Below are 5,000 nucleotides of genomic sequence, written 5' to 3' on the forward strand. Positions count from 1 at the left end.
GAAAGCCACAGTACTCGGTCGTTGGCCGACGCGCCGAGCAGCGCGCGCGGGGACCGCAACGATATTCACCCAATGCGACGTGGCGGTGCCAAATCATTCGTTGACCGAATAGTTCTCGGTCGGGGTGTCGTACTTAGTAGAAGCAGCACCTCACTGCGATCTATTGAGACTCAGCTTGGACCAGGAGATTTGTCCGCTTTCTTTTGCAGACGGGACGCATCTTTCCTGCGCTCCTCCTCCTCCTCCACACGCACGATCCCCCTTACCTCTCTCTCTCGCTCGCCTCGCCTGCGCTCGCCTCGCTGACTCTCCGCCGATGTGCGAGAGTGGTTTGGCGGCAGGGCATGGCAGGGGGGTGTGGGTGTGCGTGTTTTTAAAAAAAAATTTTATTTTTATTTCCCCCCCTCCCTGAAAGGCTGTGGATAAAAGCATGCCCGTAAACTTGTTAAGGGAGGGCTGTGGATGATGTTGGAAGAAAAGTTAAGGTTGTGGATTAAAAAACGTTTGAGGTGGATTCTGTCCTGGGCGAGAAGGTAGGTAGGCAGGCAGGCAGGCAGGCAGGCAGGCAAAGGCGGCGTTTCATATGTCCCGTCAATGGCGAAGGGCGTTTTCTCTCAACTTTGGCATGCTCGCTGAGGAAAAGGCAGGTAAAGGTTGTGGATAAAAAGTAAACGCGCTGTGGAGAATTGCCCAAATCGTTCAGGCGCCGTGAAAAAAAAGAAAGACGTAGTCGTCAACGTCTGGTCCCGTCAATGGCGAAGGGCGTTTCTCTCAACTTTGGCATGCTCGCTGAGGAAAAGGCAGGTAAAGGTTGTGGATAAAAGTCCGAAGAACCTCGCTACAATTGCCAAAATCTTTCCGCTGCCATTCAAAAATGGACTACTCCTCCACACCTCCTCCCGTCCATGCCAAACGGCGTTTTCTCTCAACTTTGGCATGCTCGGAGAGAAAAAAAGGCAGGTAAAGGTTGTGGATAAAAAAGTAAAAAATTGCCAAAATACTTTCTGGGCCCTCAAAAAAGGCTACTCCTCAACGCCTGCTCCCGTCCATGCCGAACCGCGTTTTCTATCAACTTTGGCATGCTCGGAGAGAGGAAAAAAGGAAAAAAAGAAAAAAAAGGTCCAGTAAAGGTTGTGGATAAAAGTAACCGGCTTTGGAGAATTGCCTGAATCTTCCGGCGCTGTGAAAAAAAAAGACCAAAAAAAAGACCTGGTCGTCAACGCCTGCTCCTGTCCATGCCAAACGGCGTTTTCCTCTCAACTTTGGCATGCTCGCTGAGGAAAAGGCAGGTAAAGGTTGTGGATAAAAAGTAAACGCGCTGTGGAGAATTGCCCAAATCGTTCAGGCGCCGTGAAAAAAAGAAAGACGTAGTCGTCAACGTCTGGTCCCGTCAATGGCGAAGGGCGTTTTCTCTCAACTTTGGCATGCTCGCTGAGGAAAAGGCAGGTAAAGGTTGTGGATAAAAGTCCGAAGAACCTCGCTACAATTGCCAAAATCTTTCCGCTGCCATTCAAAAATGGACTACTCCTCCACACCTCCTCCCGTCCATGCCAAACGGCGTTTTCCTCTCAACTTTGGCATGCTCGGAGAGAAAAAAAGGCAGGTAAAGGTTGTGGATAAAAAAGTCAAAAATTGCCAAATACTTTCTGGGCCCTCAAAAAAAGGCCTACTCCTCAACGCCTGCTCCCGTCCATGCCGAACCGCGTTTTCTATCAACTTTGGCATGCTCGGAGAGAGAAAAAAGGAAAAAAAGAAAAAAAAGGTCCAGTAAAGGTTGTGGATAAAAGTAACCGGCTTTGGAGAATTGCCTGAATCCTTCCGGCGCTGTGAAAAAAAAAGACCAAAAAAAAGACCTGGTCGTCAACGCCTGCTCCTGTCCATGCCAAACGGCGTTTTCCTCTCAACTTTGGCATGCTCGCTGAGGAAAAGGCAGGTAAAGGTTGTGGATAAAAAGTAAACGCGCTGTGGAGAATTGCCCAAATCGTTCAGGCGCCGTGAAAAAAAGAAAGACGTAGTCGTCAACGTCTGGTCCCGTCAATGGCGAAGGGCGTTTTCTCTCAACTTTGGCATGCTCGCTGAGGAAAAGGCAGGTAAAGGTTGTGGATAAAAGTCCGAAGAACCTCGCTACAATTGCCAAAATCTTTCCGCTGCCATTCAAAAATGGACTACTCCTCCACACCTCCTCCCGTCCATGCCAAACGGCGTTTTCTCTCAACTTTGGCATGCTCGGAGAGAAAAAAAGGCAGGTAAAGGTTGTGGATAAAAAAGTAAAAAATTGCCAAAATACTTTCTGGGCCCTCAAAAAAAGGCCTACTCCTCAACGCCTGCTCCCGTCCATGCCGAACCGCGTTTTCTATCAACTTTGGCATGCTCGGAGAGAGAAAAAAGGAAAAAAAGAAAAAAAAGGTCCAGTAAAGGTTGTGGATAAAAGTAACCGGCTTTGGAGAATTGCCTGAATCCTTCCGGCGCTGTGAAAAAAAAGACCAAAAAAAAGACCTGGTCGTCAACGCCTGCTCCTGTCCATGCCAAACGGCGTTTTCCTCTCAACTTTGGCATGCTCGCTGAGGAAAAGGCAGGTAAAGGTTGTGGATAAAAAGTAAACGCGCTGTGGAGAATTGCCCAAATCGTTCAGGCGCCGTGAAAAAAAGAAAGACGTAGTCGTCAACGTCTGGTCCCGTCAATGGCGAAGGGCGTTTTCTCTCAACTTTGGCATGCTCGCTGAGGAAAAGGCAGGTAAAGGTTGTGGATAAAAGTCCGAAGAACCTCGCTACAATTGCCAAAATCTTTCCGCTGCCATTCAAAAATGGACTACTCCTCCACACCTCCTCCCGTCCATGCCAAACGGCGTTTTCTCTCAACTTTGGCATGCTCGGAGAGAAAAAAAGGCAGGTAAAGGTTGTGGATAAAAAAGTCAAAAATTGCCAAAATACTTTCTGGGCCCTCAAAAAAAGGCCTACTCCTCAACGCCTGCTCCCGTCCATGCCGAACCGCGTTTTCTATCAACTTTGGCATGCTCGGAGAGAGAAAAAAGGAAAAAAGAAAAAAAAGGTCCAGTAAAGGTTGTGGATAAAAGTAACCGGCTTTGGAGAATTGCCTGAATCCTTCCGGCGCTGTGAAAAAAAAAGACCAAAAAAAAGACCTGGTCGTCAACGCCTGCTCCTGTCCATGCCAAACGGCGTTTTCCTCTCAACTTTGGCATGCTCGCTGAGGAAAAGGCAGGTAAAGGTTGTGGATAAAAAGTAAACGCGCTGTGGAGAATTGCCCAAATCGTTCAGGCGCCGTGAAAAAAAGAAAGACGTAGTCGTCAACGTCTGGTCCCGTCAATGGCGAAGGGCGTTTTCTCTCAACTTTGGCATGCTCGCTGAGGAAAAGGCAGGTAAAGGTTGTGGATAAAAGTCCGAAGAACCTCGCTACAATTGCCAAAATCTTTCCGCTGCCATTCAAAAATGGACTACTCCTCCACACCTCCTCCCGTCCATGCCAAACGGCGTTTTCTCTCAACTTTGGCATGCTCGGAGAGAAAAAAAGGCAGGTAAAGGTTGTGGATAAAAAAGTCAAAAATTGCCAAAATACTTTCTGGGCCCTCAAAAAAAGGCCTACTCCTCAACGCCTGCTCCCGTCCATGCCGAACCGCGTTTTCTATCAACTTTGGCATGCTCGGAGAGAGAAAAAAGGAAAAAAGAAAAAAAAGGCAGGTAAAGGTTGTGGATAAAAAAGTAAAAAATTGCCAAAATACTTTCTGGCCCTCAAAAAAAGGCCTACTCCTCAACGCCTGCTCCCGTCCATGCCGAACCGCGTTTTCTATCAACTTTGGCATGCTCGGAGAGAGAAAAAAGGAAAAAAAGAAAAAAAAGGCAGGTAAAGGTTGTGGATAAAACTCCAAAACCTCGCTACAATTGCCAAAATACTTTCTGGGCCCTCAAAAAAAGGCCTACTCCTCAACGCCTGGTCCCCAGGCACGTGCTGGGGGCCTCAACTCAGGCTCTGCCCAATGTGGATCAAGGTCCACCTTCGCAGCGCCTTATGCGACACCCTGGTTGTGGGGGACGCGGCGTGGCGTGGCGGATCGCTCCGGTCGGCGCACAGCCGGCAACGGTCGACCCGTCCGCCTGGCTTTACTGCCCCCGCGCTTCTGTCTTTTGCACTGGCAAGCTAGCGACCGCTCGGCGTGCGAGGCCCGAGTCGGGGGACGGGAGTCTCGGGAGCCCACCAGCTCCCCGCAGGCTACCCGCCCGGCTGCCGAGCTTCCCGCCTGCGCGTCCAAGTGTGAACGCGCACGGCCGCCTCGCCGGGCTTCCTTTGCCGGGGCTCGGCTTGTCGGCCGGCGTCTCACGGTCCGTAGAAGGTTCGGTGCGTTCGCTGACGACGGGTCGAGAGAAGCGTTTTCTCTCCTCCCTCACTGACGGTCGTTGGTGCTCCCCAGCCCCTTCGGCGTCCCAAAGCGTAACGCCTGCTTCATCTCGTCAAGGGCGCGCCCGTCTCTAACCGGGCGTCGTCCGGCACGTGGAAACGGGCGGGAGACGGTGTCGAGGAGGAAGAAAGGGTGGGGTCCGGTCCGGTCCGGTCTGGTCTCCTCCTCCTCCTTCTTCTTCTTGGCGCGCCTCCCGCCGAGACCGATGGATTCGTTGCACTCTCAGGCCCTGAATCTGTTGTCCGGTGGTTTCAGTTGATAGTGCTGCCGCGGACCGCCCACGGAAAGAGCTCAGCCCTCGTTTCTGTGAGCAGCGGTCCCAACTGGCGCTGCAACCGTCTCCCGGGGGCACGCAGAATACGGGTTGCATTCTGGTTGATCCTGCCAGTAGTCATATGCTTGTCTCAAAGATTAAGCCATGCATGTCTAAGTTCACACCCTCGTACGGTGAAACCGCGAATGGCTCATTAAATCAGTCGAGGTTCCTTAGATGATCCAAATTTACTTGGATAACTGTGGTAATTCTAGAGCTAATACATGCCGACCAGCTCCGACCCCTCGGGGAAAGAGCGCTTTTATTAGTTCAAAG

At 50.9% G+C, this 5,000-nt stretch overlaps 1 non-coding gene across 1 annotated transcript in view; it reads left to right on the forward strand.

Annotated features, from left to right (window-relative positions):
- The first annotated feature begins 4,779 nt into the window (after window positions 1–4,779).
- The window catches only part of LOC143278252 (small subunit ribosomal RNA), a 1,829-nt gene continuing 1,608 nt past the window's right edge, over window positions 4,780–5,000 (forward strand). The window contains exon 1 of the ribosomal RNA XR_013053912.1: window positions 4,780–5,000. This exon is cut by the window's right edge and continues 1,608 nt beyond it. This is a non-coding gene — a ribosomal RNA (small subunit ribosomal RNA).

The sequence above is a fragment of the Babylonia areolata genome, unplaced genomic scaffold, assembly GCF_041734735.1.
Source record: "Babylonia areolata isolate BAREFJ2019XMU unplaced genomic scaffold, ASM4173473v1 superscaf7, whole genome shotgun sequence".
Lineage (NCBI taxonomy): Eukaryota > Metazoa > Mollusca > Gastropoda > Neogastropoda > Buccinidae > Babylonia > Babylonia areolata.